The 19,361-nt window shown below is 46.8% G+C and overlaps 1 protein-coding gene across 3 annotated transcripts in view; it reads right to left on the bottom strand.

The window, feature by feature from the left end:
* The window catches only part of SERTAD2 (SERTA domain containing 2), an 82,113-nt gene that overhangs the window by 20,198 nt on the left and 42,554 nt on the right, over positions 1–19,361 (bottom strand). For 2 of the 3 annotated variants that reach the window (XM_033055037.2, XM_033055035.2), the window contains one exon: positions 2,074–2,231. The gene's annotated coding sequence lies outside the window, so the exon portion shown is untranslated. Of the gene's footprint in view, positions 1–2,073; positions 2,232–11,752; positions 11,845–19,361 lie in introns of those variants that run through there. The other variant, XM_033055039.1, reaches the window with a different exon arrangement.

Below are 19,361 nucleotides of genomic sequence, written 5' to 3'. Positions count from 1 at the left end.
AATCCAGCACCCACTGAGAGCAGCGAGAGTCACCCTGATGACTGCACCAGGAACCAGATGAAAAAGCCTGGATTTCTCTGCTCCCGAGAGCCTTGGATCTACCTGAGCACACACTGCCACACGTAACAGCTCTGCTGTGCTGCACCGAAGTTCAGGCAAAGAATCTGACAGCCCCCCCTCCCCACCACCACCCCCATGGAGATAAAATGGGCAGATTCGCTTTATTTTACACCAGCAGCTGCCCCACAGCTGTAAATCAGCCACCAAGGGGCCCACTGGACAGCACACAAGCCCCTCCAATGATTTCCAACTAAAGTGGCCCTGGGTTTTCCAGCTGTGTTTCACAAAATGCAAGAAATGACAGCAGGTAACTGTACTCTTATTTTCATGCTTAGGAAGAACTTATTTTTCCAGATCCTGATGTGAGTAGCCAATGCTCCAAATCAAGGTGGCACTACAAAAGAATTTTTTTTTCAAGTGTTCATCCGTCCCCAAAAAAATCCTAATAAATATACATTTTTGCCGTCCCTCCCAGAAGATGAAACATCTTATTCACAAAATCCCCCCCCAGACGCCTGTCTCTCCGTGCTGGCGGTGCTCCCAAGGAAGACCCATGCGCGCTATTGCTCAGGGAAAATACAGGCTAATCCCCTGCCCTAACACCAAGCCCTGAAAAGGGCCAGGCAGCGGGGCCAGCCGGGTCCTGCCCAGCCATATGTCAGCTTTGCTACAGCGGAGTAAAAGTCTCCCTCAGGCCCTTTCAGCTCTCCCGGCACTACGGCACGCACTTTTCGGGGTTCCCTGAAGCCTCCGCTCTTGCTGAGAGAAGGAAGCCAGGCTGCAGCCCCCGGCTCCAGGGGCTCTCGGTGCACACGCGAACTTACCGGGGCGGCGCGGCTTTCCTGGCGTCGGAGGGAGCCCGGCTCCGGAGAGCACAACTGGCCGCACTAGCGGGGCCGGCAAAGCCACCTCGATAAAAAAGTATATTCCAGCTACCCGCACCTGCTTCGACTTGGGATCCCCCCGCATCGGCGGGGGAGGGGGCGTATTATAAGGTCAACTCCGCTGCTCTCCCTCCTCTGCTCATCTCAGCACGAACCACCACCACCACCACCCCCCCCCCCCCCCCCCCCACCCCCACGGTGGAGAAGGGGAGAATCCCCGCCCTGGGCTTCTCTGCCCGGGAACCAATTTAAAGCTAGAGATAAAACAAGCCCCGATGACTCGCAAAGCCAAAGGGGGTGGGGGAGTGTCGCCGCCCCCTGCCCGCCCCCCCCGCCCCGATGCCTCGTAGCCCCCCAGCCCCACTCACCACATGCAGCTCCACCTGAGAACTAAAGCATGGAGAGGGGGAGGTCGGAAACTCTCGCCCTAGAGCAGCTCCATATGTCGCTCCTCGCCGCGCCGCTCCGGGGAGGGGCCGGGTGGGATGCGGAGGAGGAGGAAAGGAGGAGGAGGAGGCAGGAGCAGGCGGCGTGAGGATTTAAGCCTCCGCTCTGCCCCGGCGGCTGCGATCACGCAGCATTATACAATGGAGGAGGAGGAGAGGAAGGAGGAGAAGGAGGAGGCACCACCAGCCCCGCTCCCAGCACTTGCCGCCAGCACTGACGACAGGGGCGGCTCCGGCGAGCTCCTCACCCTCCGACCCGCGTCAAAGCTCCGCCTCGGCCCCGGCCTTCCTCCCCCGCCCCCCCCAACCCCCGCGGCTCCTCCTCCTCCTCCCCCGCTCCGGCTCCCCGCGCTACCCACGCGTGCCCCGGCCCCGGGCGGGCAGCGCGGCCCCCGCAGCTTCCCCGGGGAGCGCCGAGCCGGCACAAAGGCCGGGGCCAGCGCGCCCCGACTGCAAATATGACAAGTATCCCTGCTATCCGATGGCGGGGACCCGGCCGGGGCACGGAGCTCTGCCAGCCCTGCTCCCCGCGCGGGGCTGGCCCCAGATTGTCCAAGTACAACCCAAAATCCTCCCCCCGCACCTCCGGTCAGCCCCCGGCCCGGCCAAGCAGAGCGGGGGCGAAGGGGGATGTGGAGGAAGCCCGGAGAGCTGCCGGCCGCCACCCGCGCCCGGGACCTCACCTGGGAGCCGAGGGAGGCGGCGGCCCCCGTCCGTGGAATCCTCGCTGCTAATTTGGGCTGTGCAGATACCACCGAAGCACAAAAATGAGGCCAAACGGAGATGTTCGAGCGCGCGAAGACTTGGGGGAAGGAGGGAAGCTTTCGGCACCAGGCGCTGTCTGGAAAGAAGACGATTATTTTAAGTCACCTCAATGATTGAGTTTCGAAAGGGGCTGTAATCCCAGCCGGCGCTGTTAAAGGCGATTCAAACACCTTATAGTTTTGGCTGTAGCCCCAGCAGGCATCTCGGATCGTTCCGGCCTTTCATGTTCTACTAAACCGGTTGTACTTCGGGACAATAAAGCTTTAAGACCTAATATAAAGGCGATTATTAGTCATTAATACCACGACTCGTTTAGGTATTATGCTCAAAACGCTCAAAACGGTCTGTAATGATTTGTGATCAATCAAGATGATGGTCTTGCTAGAAACTAAGTTCCATTTTCAGTTAGAAAACTGAAAAGTAAAAGAAGGATACTTTTAGAAGAAAGGTTTCCTTACCCTGGAAACTGTATCTGACAAAAACCCACAAAAGAAAAACACCACCAAACAGTCAAAATAGTGAATCTGCCAAAATAAAAGGAGACTAAGCGTTGATTTTATGTATTCTTGAAATTAGAATTGAAAAGGCCTCATCTAATTGATGGTTAAACACCAGGGCTGGCACTTGATCACTCTGCTGAACTCACCAAAAAGGAAGGAAAGCGCATCAGATCTAAAACTAACATTTTATTTTGCCGGTTTGGAGGCCTCAGCACACCTTTCCCTTTCCATTCGTGCTATCAGCCATTCATTCCTTGAGGAGATCCAAGTTCTCTCATCCCGTATCTGTGGCACGGAGTTAGCCCTAAACCAATCTGCAAAGCAATTCACAAACCATTTACTAGATTTTGACGAGTGATTTGCGAAGTGCCCAGGAGCTGGCAAACATTAAAACCAGAATCTCCCTGGCTGGACACTTGCCAGCAGCAAGGCACTGAAATTTGGTCTTTCTGCCTGGGGAAACGAGTCTCTCCCTGAAATTACCAGTGTCACAATAAAATCACTAAATAAAAGGAAAAGGTTCATTTTCTTTAGAGCCTGAGTGATACCTGTTCAGTGGGATTCTGCCTACTCAAAAGCCACACAGACTATTTGCAATACTTGCACATTGTTGGCTGTGTTGTTTGGGGTTTTTCTGCATGCTGGATTTACTGAATTTCAGGGCCCCCATTCCACTCTCCTTTACACATTTGTAACACGGCGGGATCTGGCCTTGCGCAATTGCGCCGTGGATGCGCCCAGCCGAGCAGCGCTGCCTTCCGGAGCTCAAAGTCCGCAGCAGGTTTACAGTCCCCGTGCCTGGGTGTGTGCACGCTATCACCGGCACCAGAGGCAGAACCACAAACATTTGCTAAATAAGCAGCCGAGCTCCAGCCCGATATGCACAGCCCTGATCTTGCCATGTTACACTCGGCAGTAAAAACCCTGAGCCTGTGTCATTCGAGTTTTAAATGCTTCTGACTTCACTCGGTTGCTCCAATTTCACACCAGCATAAGAAAAAGCTCACCGCCCCTTCTGTTTCCTACTGTAACTCTCCTGAGTCTTTCTTGGCAGGAGTTTATAGTCACGCTGTAACTCAGATTGTGCCTCTGAACACAACTAGTACAACCTGCATCCACACTCAGAAGCACTCCCAGCTGAGCATAGGTCACGATACTAATCGATATGAATAGAGCTCCTTCCTGTGCTTCATGCATAGCACAGGCTCCGGCACGGCGGGACGAGGCTGGGCTGCACCGGAGAATAATCCCGCTGCTGACTGCTCCTCACATGGCCTCACACCTGATTGAGCGAGACCTTTCTGGCCAAGAAACTCCGTTCTGCAGCTCTGGAGCAGCCTGACCAGAAGATGTCTGCAAGACCCAAATGCAGTTTGCCCGAACACGTCAGTAAGCACAGAGAAGCAGCCTGCAACAGAGCCACAAAATGCTGTGCTAAGAAGTGTGTCTGCTGGCAGAGGTTTCTAGAGCCTGCGAGAGCAGGAGGGAGGAACAGTCTGAGCGTCTGCAAGGAGGAGCCATCCAAAATGCATCCCATTTCAGAACCATACGTGCATGGGCTTCCCAGGGAGCAGTAGCACAGGTTTAGTAGTGCTGTCATAGCCTTGACACAGGCCCTTGAGCTGCTCACATGTGAAGATGACACAGTAAAAGAGAAAGAGCTGAGCTGTGTCTTTCTGCAGCAGTACCAACCTGATGTGGGCTACAGGCATAGCCTGAGTGCAGCCCTGTCTTCGAGCAGAGATAGTCAAAGCCTGTCTGATTGAGGCCAGGACTCATGAAGATAATTCAAAAAACATCCCTGCACCGAAGATAAATAAATGAACAAGATAATAAATGAACAAAGAGAAATCAAAGACTGGAAAGGGGGAAACAGACACTGGACTTCATAAATCAATTCATTAGAAACACTACAGACTGCCAGATAATGTGCCCATCAACATGGGTAATTAGGAAAGAGTGGCAAAGTTTGGTGTGCTGGAATGTTGGCATCCCTTGCATTTTTCAAAAATAGAGTGAGTGAACTGCTTCCTATGGTTCTAATTGCATCCTTGGCCTTTTCCTTTCTGATTGCAGTACACATGAATACTATGAGATTTCATCAGGTAATGGTTCAACATAACTTCATTTTCTCCCTGGATGTCTTTGCTTTGGTGCATGCAGGAGCTGGCGGGCAAACATCTAATACTGCCCCCCAGAGCAGACAACTTTTTGCAAATAAAGGCCCCCCTCAGCACTGGTAACTTGGGAAGAACTAAACAAAGGGCCTGCATACAGCCAGAGCTGCTCGCTCCACTCAAGCAGCACTCCTTACCGAGCAGCAAGATTCTCCTGGGTAAGGAGAAAGTGTGCAAAGGCACAATTAAACACTGCTCACACCTCGCACCACCTCTGTTCAGGCTCTGCCGCAAATAAAAACAAGTTCCTCATTAAAAAAATTGGAGTGCTGCATTACTGCTATCTGCACCTGTACATGAGCAGGGAGAGAGCTGCACCCGGGAATTTCAATGGCTTTTTCTTCTTTGTTTTTGTTAGTGCAACTCTTCCACTCTAACAAGGCTGTCCCATGCGTCCCAAGGCACAGGAGTCAGTGAAAACCAAAGAAAGGAATGCTTCATACCCCTTCTCACTCCAGTTTTAGTTTTCATCCCCCCCCCCGCTTCATTCTCTGCTTTAGTTCATATTTTTGTCCTTTTATGTTTTTGTGGCAGTAGGAGAAACACCGTTCCCTAGAATGCATAATATGCTTAATTATCATTCTCAGTTGGTTCTCTAGGAAAAAAAACCCTACAGGAGAAATCAGTTTAATTAATGAATACGACCAAATACCGCCTTAGTTCTAATGCAGTATCATATATTATATGTCCAGTTGGGCAGTTGATCTTCTTTGGGTAAAATGAACAGCGATGCAAAAAATGAGGGAGCTCATGAATCAGTATTCTGAGTGCAACTAACCTCTTTTGTGTAGTTATTTTAAGCTTCCTGCAGATTTTGATGACAACTTTGGTTCCCAAATACTGCTTTTGGCTTTGGTAGCGCAGGATCAGGCCTGTACAGTCGAGTAATAGGAAGCTATTGCTTGGCAGTACCAAGGATTGTGCCACATGGTAAATTCATTAAGTAATTAAGGAAAAAACCCAACCCTTAACTCCAGGATAGCTCTCAAATAGCCATACCAAATAAAAATCCCCAGTGTGTGCGAACAACAGGGGTAGCAAGGTTTCATCTGAAAGCAAGATTTGGCGATTTAATGCTTTTCAGAAGGGCTACTCTTCACATACTAAATTATTAAGGAAATATTATGGAACAGGATTATCAGGAAAGAAAAAAAAAAGCAGTGTGCATTAGCTGGCTTAGTCAGAGGAGGTTTTTCTGCATTCCTCATGCACAGAGATTACTCCCTCCCTCTGTAATTCCCTGTGCACTCCCAGTCCTCTGGAGACTGTTGGTGTGCATCATCTTTGCTCCAGCTGAAGGACTGTCCTCTGACAGAGGTTCGGGCTGCCTACCATTGCTGTATATCTCACATCTTTCTGCCTTTTTATAAAAACCTGTGATCCTTTTCGAATCTCATTCAGGCTGCAGCCCCTCCAAGATGTGCTTCATTCCTGGCCCAGGCCAGACTGTCCACACTGGCACTGCCTGTACGGCACACAGGCTCCTAAAACAGTCTCCCCTTTCCAATCCTGCTTCTTGTGACACAGTGAACTGTACTCTGCACTGAGTTGAGTTTTAAACAATTTCAGGCTGCTTTTCTTTCCCTTTCAATGCTCACTCTGCAGTCTCTATCAAAAGCACAAGCCATTTTTTTCTGGAACACTTGGTTACTTTTTTGAAGAGAGGCTATGCTGATGTCCTGATATTCATCTCATACCAGGGCCAGTGGATCAAGAGGGAAAAAAATTCTGCAGATAAAACCAAAGCCTCTTTGAACTGAGGAGGGAATACTTCTAACCAAGAAAAAACACAGAAATGGTTGTGGAAAATAGAGAAATGGCCAGTCTTCAGGCCTAATTAACCACTGGTGTAAACAGATGTCGCTGCAATCAAGCCAGAAGACTTTGGGCCACCCACCAGTCTTGAGCACAAACCCAACACGAGCCTGAAAATCTTAACAACATGGGGCTGTCAAACATGCAAGCCACACACACTTCAGCACAAAGGTCACCACGATGTCCCCAGTGCTGAGGGACCACCTGCTCCTTGTTCACCAGGGGAAAGTAGCTCTACTGCTCTGGCTTACCCTGAGTGCAGCACAGACTACAGCCCTTCCTTGAAGCAAAGCTACTCCTACAAAACTCTCCGTGGAGCCAAACATTTCTGGAACACAGATGCGCCCCACACTTCTCCTAAGCACTCTTGGAACCTGAAAGAGGCCTGGGTTCATAGGTAGGTTGGAATATGTTTAGCACTGCTCAACCCTGCTCAGATGCCAAAGGTTTGATAGACCAAATGGGGTCACCAGTGGGGTGACCAGAGGCTTCTAGAAGGGGATGTTCCTGCTCAGATTCGATGCATTAAAGCATTGTACAACAGTTACAATGAGTTTGAGGCTGGGAGGGCACAATCAAAATGGTATTATGGCTACAGTGCTGATGTAGGATGCTACACAGCATTTCAATATGTTATGCAGGGCTTAAACCATGTCACTGGAGTTAAACATGTTTGTGCTCAGATGCATTACCAGAAAAAAAAAACCCAACAAACAACCAAAAACCAAACCAACAACAAGCTATTTCAATCCTCATTTATATGAAAACACGAGTTAATATGTGGACATCCAAATGAATGCACTCACCTATAGCTGCTTCTGCTGGCTGGAATACAACCTATAAAGCATATTAATGCTCCTACACAGATTTGGGGGCTTGGGACTATTGTTTAAACTAGTTTCTGCAGTGTCTTAGAGGCTCATTCAAAGAATGCTTACCAAGATAGAGGCATTTTCAAAGCAATTCAAATTTGTAATCATAAATCCTTTCTCTGACTGTCCCAGGCGCAAAATTCTTTACAGATGATGTTTATCTGTACTCCTTTCAGACAAAGGTTTTTGAGGGTCTAATTTTAAGTAAACAGTGAGTGACTTACTCCACTTCTTAAAAAAAAACAAAACCAAAAAAAAAACAACCCCCCCCCCAAAAAAAAACAACAAAAGAGCAAAAAAGCCAAAACCAACAAACCCCAAAAAACCAGAAGTTGAATCTATAGGGCCAAATACAGAAGAAAAAAAAAAAAATAAAAGGAGCTGGCAGAAAACCTAGCACTAGAACATCAAATGTAGCAGTGTTAACTCCCACTGCCATTCTGTTCCTCTACAAATAATTGAAAATAATCTAGAACGGAACTCATTGAGTCAATGCAGTGAATGCACAAATCTTTCTGTTTTAACTCTTCAAAAATGTGTAACTCCTCAGATTATGTACAAAGAGATGATTTAAATAAAAATAAAAGACTGAATGAGTACATCAGACGTTTTTAGTGACTATGCCTGTGGTAATGATTCATTTTGTCTTTCTGCATTCCCTAGTGCTAGCACGGCTAAGAGTCAGCAGAAGCTCATACTGTATATGCAGGTAAACAGACTGTGGGTGTCTGCATTTCTTAACTCTACCTAAAACCACCCCGTAACCATCAGAATGCATTTTATCTTTCTGAAGAAAAAAGGAACTGCACAAATTAATTTAGGTTCTCCTCTAACCTTTTTTAATGTTCTTTCACTTTAAAGGAAGCTCTTCATTTATAGTGACCATTAGGCAAAGGCTCAAAAAAGGTTTACATCTAATTAGTATTCCCAAGCAAGGATGAAACACTAAATCACTGCAAACCCACCCAGCATTTAGGTTTTACCAACAGGACAAAGAAAAAAAAGCTGAAAATCCTCCATTTATCATCAGAGTTCCTTTTCTTTCACACCTCTTAATCGTCTCTTTCTTCTTCACACAGTGGCTCTGGGGTGCTAATGTCCTTGAAATGCGGCAAGGGTCTGGAATAGGGGAGGGGCAGCTCTCCTGTCTGGTCACACCCATATCACATATCACGTGCGGGCATTTGCAGGGGTGCAAAAGAAAACAGCAGGAAAAAAACAAAAAAGAAAGAAAAAAGAGATGTCGTGAGCAAGGATGGAGGTAGGGAAGAAGATGCAGCATGTGGCACATGGCTCCCTAAAGCCTATGGTGGTTTTCTGTGACAGCCATAAGTAGGTAATAATTGTCCCCTTTTATTTTTATTTTAGACTTGGTGAGAGGGCAAAACAGAGACATTATTGGAGTACACAGCAGAACAAGTCAAAGGAAAGGAGTGGACCCAAAGGAACATTCCTGCCTTCCCATTGATGGCGCTGCTACTGAGTCCAAGGTTTCCCTTGTTTGACTACCGGACAGCAGCAGAAGAAAATAACACGAGGTGTATCACTGAGGCTTTCCCCGCTTCTTCTCCTAGCCACAAACTTTCCCAGCACATGTGGGATGGTAGAAGGCTCCCAAACCCCTCTCTCTTTCACAGAGATCCACTTTCCTACAGAGATTCAACTTTACAAACAAGTTTCTATCGGGTTCATTTGTAGAAGGGAAGGTGCCAACGACTGAGCCATAACTCCTGTCTGCAGAGCGCAGTACCTGCCCACCTAGAGCAGCCAGCCCCAGGTTCTGCAGAGAGAGGCACCAATCCTTTTGCAAGAGCTAGGCAGAAAGAGGCACCCTCTGCCAGAGACTCACAGTAAGGAGCCAGACAGGCCAAGGAGGGATGATTGTCCATCTGCTACCACTCAGGCCCTAGTGCATTTTCTAATCATCCGCACCCAGGGGACATTCCTAGTGTGTTTCCTGCTAAACAAAAAAGTCATAATAAACCCCAGTTACAGTAATTTCATGAATACAAGCTGCACGGACTATAAGCTGCATCTCTGGGTGTTGGCAAACATTTCGTTCTTTGTCCATAAATAAGCCGCACCTGAGTATAAGCCGCTCTGTCATTCGCAGCGAGGACCCGCGTGCAACAAAGTTGCCAAATAGAAACAGAACCGCGGCATGGCGGGGGGTTTACTGGCTCGGCTCGGGCTGTGCCAGGTGGCCCAGCTCGGTGGGGCCGCTCGGCGGGGCCACTCGGGGCCGGTCGCCGCCTCTGGGCTCGCTCGCCCTGGCCCGGCGCTGCCCCGCGGTGGCAGGCAGTGACGGAGCAGCCCCTGCTTCCGCCAGTGGCAGGCAGGGACGGAGCACCCCCTGCTCCCGCCGCGGCGGGCAGGGATGGAGCACCCCCTGCTCCCGCCGTGGCAGTGGAGGGCGGGGGCGGAGCCTGCCTGCTCCTGCCGCAGCAGGCGGGGGCTGGAGCCCCCCGCTTACCCCACAGGCCACGGGGATGGCAGCATGGAGCCCCTGCCTCCTCCCCGAACCATGGGGATGTCAGCACAGAGCCCCCTGCCTCTCCCCCGCCTGAAGTAGGGAACTCCCCTGCCTCCCTCCCTCCCCCCGCGCTGCCAGCGCTGAGCTGGCCCCACCCGCCGCACAATACAGTAACCAATTTGTAACAATCGCAAAATCCTGGGTTTTACTGGCAGGTGCTCAGCTCAGCACCCTGGCTGGCACTTCTGGGGTTGTAAATGTCAGAAAATTATTTACATATTAGTCACTCCTGAGTATAAGCCGCATTTCCGGTGTAGGAGCAAAATTTTAGTCAAAATGGTGCGGCTTGTATTCGTGAAATTACTGTACTTTATCTACTTACCTATTACCTACAGTGGTTAACCTTCATGTTAAATTTTCGTTAAATCTTTTTCTTTTTTCTTTTTCTCGATGAATCTGCTTTCTGCTAACTACACTGTACTCTTGCTGGATGTTCAGCCCCTGCCACAAGAGTTCAAAAGAAGTTAGGCAGATGTCAAAGTGCTGATAATTTGACTCCACACACATACCCAAATACTGGCAGGTCAGCATACAGAAACTTCTTGCTGGCAGTGCTCTTCAAAGGAAACTCTTCCTTCTCTGAGCAGCTGGGAAAGTGCAAATGCCCACTCCTTACTCGAGTTGTGGGGTTCATAGAAAGAGCTGCCCCCAAGGGCATCAGTGCATTACTCCTGCCAGCAAAAAGGGAGGCCTGGCATTTGATGGGTTTGTTTCTGTTTTAAAACCAGAACAACCTAAACCAAATCACTTCTGTTAGAGAAACACTGTCTTCTGTGAGACGTTCAGGTGAAAGACCTCAGCCTGCCAAGATCTTCATGCTAGCTGCCACAGCTGATATGGGCACAATAATGAGAAGGAAATGCAGTTTTGTTTGGAACTTCACTTTCTTTCATTTAACAAAGATTCCCCTTAAATAAATGGAAGTGGGGAGATCTTGGAATAAGCCTTAGCAAGTTTTAATCGCACTTCTTCTTCTTGCAAGCGAGCCGTCATTCAGTAGCTAGGTGGTTCTAAATAAAGAACTCTAGTCAACAACAGGAAATAACTCCCACAGAAAATAAAGGGCAGAATACAAACTCACAGCAACTCTCGTACATAGCTCACAACGGCCTTTTGTTCCATGCACATTAAGTCCAAAATCTTTACTTTTCAGAACATGTTCTTACGCTAAGTAATTAAAACTTATTTTTAACTCGCCGCAAGTACGGATCCCTTCCTTGCCTTCCTCCCAAAAAAGTCATATTAAGAATCAGAAAATCACAAGCTATTCCCATTTTCCCTCTTTCATTTAGTATGTACAGACATTCTAGGAATGCTACATGATGACAATGATTTTAAAAACTACTGATGGTGGGTTTTTTATCTTTTTTCCTTTTTTCCATTTTTTGGTTGGTTTTTTTTTTTTTTTGCAGGGGAAGGTGCACTGATGTGTTCTCAGCTGCAGTTTACATCCTTCATAACATTCAAAAACCACTGCATGTTCAGAAAGTATGAAGTACCTAGTCTGTGGAAGGGGGATAGAGGAGAAACCACACATCTCTAGCCACTTATTAAAAACTCAGGCTAGTGTCTAGAATCATCAGATTTTAAATTATACAACACATCACACATAACAGGCCAATGACTGAGCACAGGCACCAAGCACAACATTCCAAAATGCACAACCAAAATCCCTTAAAGAATACACTGGTTGACTCCACCTGGCTTTGAGAAGTGTGGTTTTAGTGTGCCAAGGGGTAGATTTTAAGATGGCTGCTGCTTGTTGGTTGCTGTGGATAGGTCTCTGCAGGAGGTGGGAGAGCTTCTTTAGGAATGTTGCTATCACTTGTGACAAGTATGTTCTGGAACACAAACACAGATATAGCAAATTTTAGTGGCCAGCCGATTCCAGCATCTCTCCATCAAATCACCTGACATGGCCCTGTCACACTGTAACTGAACTGCAAAACCAATTTCCATTCTAGAAATAGAATGTTTGAATTATACAGCCACAAGAACCAGGGTTACAGTTCCGGGCTGGATTTTTGTCTCTGGAATATGTGAACTGGCTCAGTGTGCATATGTGTGTACTGCGTGTTCGTGTGCACATGCAACCATCAAAAGTTTACACAAAGACAAATCACATTTGCTTCCTAATGCACAATGAACACACAGGCTGAAGCAACTCCACATTCAAATCTATCTCCAAATGGGTGGTTGTATTTTAAAGTCCTCAACAGTGGGTTCAAACATGAGCTTGCAATTATAGCTTTTTCTTGTTTAGAAAATAGATGTCACTGCTGACAAACCCAGACTCCTTCTGGACCTTCAGAAAGGAATAAAAATCGACAAAGTAAAGTATCCAAGAGCAGTTGTCCCACTGTTTCCCAGCTCTCGTCCATTAGGTTAAATACTACAGCAATTTCAGTGGGACCAGCACACTCTAAAAGATGTAGTCTCTCTGTCTTTTTCTCTCTCTTGCTGAATGATATTTCTGCCCACATGCACTGACACATACTGTGTCTAACAAGGCTGTGATTCATTTTCAGTTCTAGTCATGCTCACAAGTGATGCAGTGCACTAGCTGTGCCTTCAGGATCTGCGTAATTTAGCTTCATTTTCTCTGCCCCCACCCTGCATTAAGTGAAGTTCCAACAAAGCCAAGTCATCACCCACCAACTCCCCCTCCCACCTGCTTGGGGGATGTGTACAGTAGGAATCTGAATAATAATAATAATAAAATTAAATTAGTTTTTTTAGAAAGAGGGAGGAGGGGATGAGATCTTGAGAAATATCATGAATTGTTAGAAAGCTTTCTATCAGTGAATAATGTGAGTGAATAATGATAATGGGATGTATACTACCAGATCACTGAAGCAGCTGTATCATCTCCCCATACATGTTAAAAGCAGCACTGTGTCTTGCATTGTGAATATCCTGCAAGTTCATGCTAAAAAGTGATTGACATGAAACCTGAATCCCTGATTTATAAAGGCAAACAGCTCATCAGCCTCTCCCACGGTAGCCTAGTGGTGACCATTCGCTAATCCCCTGCCCCTTGCAGTCACTCTGAGCAGGCGCAAGTGTCAGCGGGAGCTGGTAGCATGTCCCAACAGCAAACCTCCCACACTCAGTGACCACCATCCATCATGAATTACACACGGTGGTTTTGTGATACAAATTACAAGCAGCTTCTGAGCTAAACTCCATGTATTTGAGGCATCAGGCCAAGCTCAAACAAAGTGAAAGATAGGCCTTTTATTTGATAAATCTCATTATCTCACTGGCATTCAAAATTCACCTCAGACACAGAAATGCATCACAGAGTAGTTCTGCAGTTACTTGGAAGAGCCAAGATGCTTTAACATGTAAGTTTAAAGGTGTTTACACACCCACCACACTAACATTTCTAGCTCTCCTTCACCTTCAACCTGGATCTATGTTTTAATGGAAGAGAAAATTTGATTTTCTAAAGAAAAACAAGTAAATCACATTTTTTCATCAAAGATCCCTAGACAAAAGCAAGTCACTGAAGATTCCTTCAAGCAGATATTAGTGATCTGCATGATTTCCTTAATCCCTTACACACAACACAGGATAAAAGGAATTAGCACCAAAAGCTAGAAGGTACTTCAACATTACAGGTGTAATACTGACAGGGTAACTGTCGCCACAGAGTTACAGTGAACTAAATGAACACACATCTGTGTGGTGGGAGCTTTGTGTAAGTCAGGCACAGCCGCCCAAGCTAAGCAACCTCTCCTGTTGCTGACCCCCATTCATGACCAACATAAGCACACCACAGTAGGGATTAAATTCCCTACTTGCTGTAGAGGTCCATCTCCTTTTCTTCCTCATTCCTCAAGTGCTGACTCAGTTTGATCATGCAGCTCACCAGCTCAGTTACTGGCACATCCCCACTTCAAGTCCTGTAAAGAAAGAATCTAAGAGTACCAGAATTTTGGGCTACCCACAGCTTGTCCAAGACTAATGGTTGGGGGAGGTGAAGTTCATCTCTCTGTCTTCCCATCACCATCTTCTTTTCTTCCAGGACAAGCCTGGGCTGATCAGGAGCTGAAGAAATACAATTCCTCACGGTCATTTGTTCCCGATCCGTTCTCCTCCTCAGAAGCTCCCAACTATATCAAAGGAATAAAGGAGAGACCACAGCCAGGGAAGGGCTGATCTACATTTCTGATGTGTAACACACATGACTGTGAAGGGACCAGATCATACCACGAGGCTGATATCACGAAGGACTCTGGGAGGAGGATATTTGGAAGATCATTTGGAGGAGGATAATTCCTGGGGCTGGATACTCGTTGGGAGTAACGGGTCAGGCAAGGAAAGCAGCGGACTGTCATTTCAGCAGATGGGCTACTGCCTCATTTTGCAAATTGAAGAAATGAAGCACAGGGAAACTACGGGCTGGCTTATTGTGGAAATGAAAGTCCAGGCTGTGTGTTTTTATTTCCTGAGTTCTCCACACCAGTCCAGTCTTCCTCATCCACGAAGTCATGCTGTAAACATCCTCAGGGCAGGGCCTACACCTCTCATTTGCTTTATGTCTGTGTCTTCCAATCTTCCACATTTTGCAGATCCCTTCATGCTTTCCAATAGGGGTGTGCATTTAAACCTGTTGACAACAGGCTTGCTTTCCCTGGCTTTCCTCCACATCTTGCACGTAGCTCGTGGATCCTTGTGAGTCTGTTCTCTGTGGCCCTCTGCAGATTCCTATGTGCCCCTCTCTTCCCACCAATCCCTACACACCACAAGAGCCACCAGCAGGCATTTTCAAAGTGGCCCTAACTCCATCTAGCTGCCCTAATTTGAGACAAAAGCACAGAGCTTCCCTGTCATTTCAGCATTTCCCATCTCAAGGTATGGGAGCTGTTGATCTCCCACATGAAAATGCATTATGCTGTCAGGCCAGCCTAAGGGCTGTTATTTAATTTACTTGAGGAGGTAAGTGAAAGCCCCTTCATGCAAATGCTTACAATGTGATCTGGAAAACAGCAGGCGTAATTAGATAAAATGGCAGCAAAGCCCACCAGGGAAATAATGTTAATTCATGAGGATTTTCCTCTCCACCTCCCTCTCAGCGAGGTTTAAAGCCAAGGAGGGGAGGAAAAAAAAAAAGAAAAAAACAGAATGTACCTCAATGATCTATCAAGTAGAAAAACAGGACAGCAACCAGTGGGGTCATCTAGAAGATGCCTCTGCATGACACCCCTAGCAGGACTGGCAGCTCATGCTCCTAAGAGATGCAGCACCGAAAGCAAAAATTGCTCTGTCACTGTCATAAATTAATCTGAGTAGAGACACAATGAGCCATCACTGCAGCCCCTTGCCCCCACTAACAATAACAACACCAGAACTCTTTTGCAAGTCTTGAAAGAAGATCTGGCATTTCCAGCCCACTTGTTAATTCCTTCCCTCAAAAATATCCAGGAAAGGATTCTGACCAAACTGCCACAGCATTGGTGGTAAAGGGGATCACAAGGACACCCCAACGGCAGCACATGTGACACTGACGGATAGAAGCTCTTCCAGTGACCTCAGGAAATCACAGCTCAGTGTTTCTGCTGCTGCTGCCTTCTCCCGCCCACCCAGAAACCAGCCAGGAAAGCCACCTCCTGATTGCTGACCTGCCACTACCAAAATGGATTCCAATTAGCCAACTCACTCATGGCTATTAGGAAAGAGAGACATTTTTTGTTGTTGAGTAATTACTCCTCATGAAATGGCTTACATCCCTAGTTGATTAGGTCACAGCACACTGTGAACAAATTGATGTTACAGAGATATCTTTAACCTGATAAATTAAGGCATACTTTCTCAATATAGGAAGCTTAATTGAAGCCACGCATGGGGTATTTACCAAAGGCATCTAGAAACAGAACTCTAACACGCACAAACAAACAATGGTTGAGATCCAAAGACAGCAGCCCATACACATCCAACTTGCATACTTATTGGAGGGGAAAAAAAAAAGAAGCTAGTTTGTCTGCTTACTGTGAGGATAGTAAATACTCCAAGTGAACAGAGTAGTTTGACATCAGCAGTTAAATATGTAAAGGCAAAATTCAGGTTGCACATGTGAAAGAAAAGCAATCTTGTTTGTTTGCTTCCCTACAGTACTTTCCCCATCTATCTGAGAAGAAAACCCTTTTTTTTTCCTAGTCAGGGATTTACTTGCTGAAGCAATTAGAGATACACAAAATATATAGAAAGCCTGAATAACCACACAGTAAATGTGCTACATACAGTAAGGGTTCCCAAAATACAGTCCATGAAGTCCCCCTGGAAGAATCTTAAAGTCAGCCTGGGTTGTGTTGCAAATAAGTTTGATAGCACTTTCTCTCCCTTCACCAAGTCCTAAACTTTAGTGTTCCTCCACAAGTAAAACTTCATCTGCCTGGAGAACAGCAGCTCCTCCACCATTTCTATCAAATCATCCATTCTAGTACACTGGTTTATTTAAAATCAAACCCAAATGCCTAAGCCTGTAAATACTGACTGCTTCCTGATTTTGGGACTTGCCCATCTATTAAAAAGGAAGCTGTTCACTTTACAGAGCATGGCCCTAATCTTTCAAACAGTTTCGCCTGTGCTTAGCAGGAGCACGCGAGCACTTCGGTCCAATGTAAGCATTTGCTCAAGTGAGGCCAATGTTTCCTGTTGTAGTAAAAAGCACATTATACAGTGAGTATGGAAAAATATGTCTGCGACACAGAATCAACCCTTCTCTTCCCATTTCAGGATGAGGGGGTCAGGAAAGCACTCTCAATATAAATGTGTGTGACAAGGGCCTGGGTAGAGCGAGTGCCATGAACAGCTTCATACTGCGTTGGCTTTCTAAGTCCGGAAACCAACTGGGTGTCATTTAATCTCCCAGATTAAAATCACTTAGCGAATATTGTATTGTTTCAGTGCTCTCGCTGTCAGCGCAGCGTTGGGGGCCTCGCTGGCGCTCTGCTGCTCGCTAACTCACCACTAATGAAACCTCGCGCAGGAGCAGCTGCCGGAATCTGTGTCAAACTGCATCTGGCACCCATCTATCTTCCAGCCATCTAAATTCACCTCTGAAATCATACAAAAGCAGCCACAGAGCTCCCTGCAGCCACTCCAACACACCAGGCTTTGTCTCATCAAGCCTGTTAAGCAATTTAAAGCAATTTATTTTTTTAATTTGCCTTGTGTTTTACAGCGGTAGCTTTCACAAATGCAGTGAAGAAGTTAAGAAAAAAATTGGGGGGGGGGGCGTGGAGAGAAAAAAAGTGCCCCCTTTTCTTTCTTTCTTTTTTTTTTTTTTTTTCTAAGTAAAAAAAGCCTGTCAAGTTCTCAGTAGACTATCATTAAACCAGTTTTGGCTGAAACTGTATGTTTAGGGGTTTTCCAATGGAGACACTCTGGTGCCTGCAACACTCAGACAGGGAGGGGAGGCTTCTATACAATTGTTGAATTGTTGTCATGGCTATTAAATATGCTGTAGCACAAATACCCAACAGGGCTGAAGGTTTGTCATGTATTGGCTCGGGAGAGGTATCAAAAATACTGGTATTAACTAGCAGATAACTGAGTTACAGAAACACTGAATAAAAGATTCAGTCAAAAGTTTTAAAAGGTTTATTAATTTCACTCCAAACCCCTCCCCCCACCTCCCAACTGGGGCTTAAACTACTTCATAAATTAAATTGAAAATATTTTACGTTTACCATAGCATTAATTTGACCGAGTCTCCTCTAACGTTTGGGGTAAAACTGTCTCTTCTCTCTTTTCATTTTCTGCAGAGGACAGGAATTTTGCTCCACTGTCTCGTTAGGCTCATGAGTGGCAGTTTGAGAGAGTGGCACAGTAAAGCCATTACTTGCTGACTAAAACAAGTCAATGAAAAACAGGCTAGTGACTGAAATTGAAACTTCTCATTTCTCTCAAGAAAAGGGTGCATTGTCAAGATAGAGTCTAGCGTGTCTATTAAGCAACTTTCAGAGCAGCAGTGCTCAGCACAGCAGCACCGCAAGCTCCCCAGCGCCAGAGGATGGGACATGGCCCCTGGCACAGCCCCAGTGCCCGGCCAGGCCCTGCTGGGACAGACACCATCCTCTCCTCGCCAGAGCCCGGCCAGCTGCCGGGAAGGAGCATTAAAGAAAACGGTGTGCAGAGGGCAGGGGATGTGCCGGGCTCCCCTCCCAGGCTGAAGTTGTCCATCCAGCTAAAACAGGTCACGATCCAGGTCTCGGTGACATCCAGCCATACGGCACGGAGGACTCCAGGTGAGTGTGCTGGGCCTTCCGAAAGGGCAGTGGTGGGTGAGTCTGGGAGGTGTTTCCTGGATTGAACGCTGCAAACGGCGGAAGGAGCAGGAGGAACAGGATCTGTCAACCCATCTAATTAAGGAGCATTTTCCCCATGCAGATTCATACACATCTCTCCAGGCTATAGGGCCCTCATTTCTTGCCTCAGCCCAAAACAGACTGACTGCATTTTGCATTTCTATGACAATTTGTTCTCAGCACTTCTCAGGAAGAAGTACAACATACATATCCTATGAAAATGATCACATGCTCGTAGATACCTCTGTCTCTGCTGCTAATTCCATTGTGCCCACCCCTGTGCAGCTAACCTTTTGCAGCAACTGAAATAATCTGAAAAAAAAAATGGAAGTGTGCTCCTTTCCTGCGAGCTTCCCAAAGTAACCATTGCAACCAAAAATTGCATTTTTCAGCAAGGGCTACTAGTCCAACTGTTGGTATTTCTGCTCTTCTACCCACTAATTGAAAAGGAGATCTGGATATGCGCTGCATAGGGTCACTTTATAGGGATGTCCAAAATGAAATCACTATTGCTAAGAGGCTGAGTGAGCATCCTGGGCAGTCCCCTCCAGTCCCTAGTTGAGCTCAACAGCAGGACTGACAACAGCCCCAGGATTGTGGCCACCAGGAAAAGCCACAGAGATCGACAATTCATTTTTTAAGGCCAATGGGCTGACCTCTGGGCAGCAGCTGGACAAGTCAGCATAAAGGTGACAAAGCTCTGTATACCATTATAAATCATCTAAACCAACCAGCAGAAAATCAGTGCACTGATCATGTTAGCTTATACCTCCTCTTTACTTTTTCCCTGTGTAAATCTGCTTGCTGAGCCCTCACCAACATCACACCAAGTGATGACACATGCCATGACTGCTGTCCAGGTGGTGGGGTGTAACCTATTTCTGGGCTACGGGGGTTTGGTTTGGGAAGTATGTGCAAAGTCTAGTGATGGAGCTGGGAAGAGGAGAAAATAGTAAGGAGGTCAGGAATTGATAATTTTCTACATATTGGCTCC

This window comes from Catharus ustulatus, chromosome 3 (assembly GCF_009819885.2).
Source record: "Catharus ustulatus isolate bCatUst1 chromosome 3, bCatUst1.pri.v2, whole genome shotgun sequence".
Classification (NCBI taxonomy): Eukaryota; Metazoa; Chordata; class Aves; order Passeriformes; family Turdidae; genus Catharus; species Catharus ustulatus.
This window is presented reverse-complemented; position numbering and strand designations above follow the sequence as displayed.